Source organism: Rhea americana, unplaced genomic scaffold, assembly GCF_003343005.1.
Source record: "Rhea americana isolate MKP2758 unplaced genomic scaffold, rheAme1 scaffold_12, whole genome shotgun sequence".
Taxonomy (NCBI): domain Eukaryota; kingdom Metazoa; phylum Chordata; class Aves; order Rheiformes; family Rheidae; genus Rhea; species Rhea americana.
The window spans coordinates 3,588,036-3,589,458 of record NW_028185261.1 but is presented as its reverse complement, the minus strand read 5'-3'; positions in this window follow the sequence as shown (position 1 = coordinate 3,589,458).

The window sequence follows — 1,423 nt, the reverse complement described above, 5'->3', positions numbered from 1 at the left end:
AAAAAAAAAGAAGAGAAAAGAGAAGAAAAGGGACAATTTTACTTTCCGGAGCCCGGAGCCCCGCCGCCGCACACCCGCATTCCCGCAGGAGCCGCGGCGCGCAGCCGAGGGGAGCGCGTCGGGGGCTGCCGCTCGGGGGAAGCGCTGCTTGCTTTGCCCCGTTCCTGGCGGCGGGCGGTCCACGCGCGACCGATCCAGCGCTAGCGCTGGTTTTTGAAGCCCGCTTGCGAGCAAGTGTTTCAAAGCCCTTAAACGGATCGCTAGAGTTTGCGAGCACTGSCAAATTTTAGAGGTGCATTTTAAAAAGTACTTGCGTGGTAACATCTGAAGCTTCATTACTGGTACATATTATCCGTGGATTTAACCAGCAAAAAGGAAAAAAAATCATTTATTTTGGAGTCAAGAAGTTTTAAATATCAAAGCAGTAATTCTGCCCTACGGAGACACGTTTGAAAGATACTTCTCCAGGCTGACAAATTTTGTGAAACGCTTCTGTCGTGTTGGTGACCTGCATAGCCCTCGGGCTGGCAGGGGAACGCGAGCTGTCTCGGGAGAGGTTTGCCCGGCCTCTAACCGAGTGCGAAGCCCGGCCACGTACGGTTTGTTTTGTTATTTCCGAGCTGACCGTTCTGCGTGTGCAGATTGCCCTGGCTCTGGATATTAAATAGCGGCCAGCAGCACTGATTATTTTCACTGTGGCTGTAGAGGAGCCAAGTGCGGGTCCGGACYCGTTCCTGCCCGAGGCCGCTCTCCCGCCGGGAAGTCCCGGGCGGCGGGGCGCGGGGCCGCCGCCGCCGCCCCGTGAGGAAACCCGCGGGCCGAAAGCACCAGAAGGAGCCTCCCGGCGGAAACGCGCCGTGAGGGCTCCGGGATGCTCCGCTCTCTTTGCGCGCGTCCAGTTCCTCCAGAACAAAATAAAGTCACCGCCTTGTCCAGCGACGGCTGGACAGACYGACGGACGGGCTTAAAGCCCGCGGAGCCCGGCTGGTTGTGCCCGACCTGTGGGCTAGAGCCGGGAGACGCGCGTGGCCGTGGGAGGACGAGCAGGAGCCGTCCGGGCAGCTGCGAGCGGCGGCTCGSTGCGGCCGTGGGGCCGCGCACAGCACAGCACGGCGCGGGCGGAGCGGGCCGCCCCTCGCCGCGGCTCCCCCTTCCGCGCGCCCGTGCGGCGCCCTGGCTCCGCCGCTCCGGTTTCCACCTTCCCCGGCTCTCCCCTCTTCTCCCAGCCTCGTCATTTTGTCGCTCTAAGCGTCTCTTTTCCCCCCTGACCTAGAGACTCCTCCTTCTCCATCTGGCTTCTCATTTGGCTTCTCCTTATTTTCCTTTAGCCTCTTTTCTTTTCTTTTCTTTTCTTTTCTTTTCTTTTCTTTTCTTTTCTTTTCTTTTCTTTTCTTTTCTTTTCTTTTCTTTTCTTTTCTTTTCT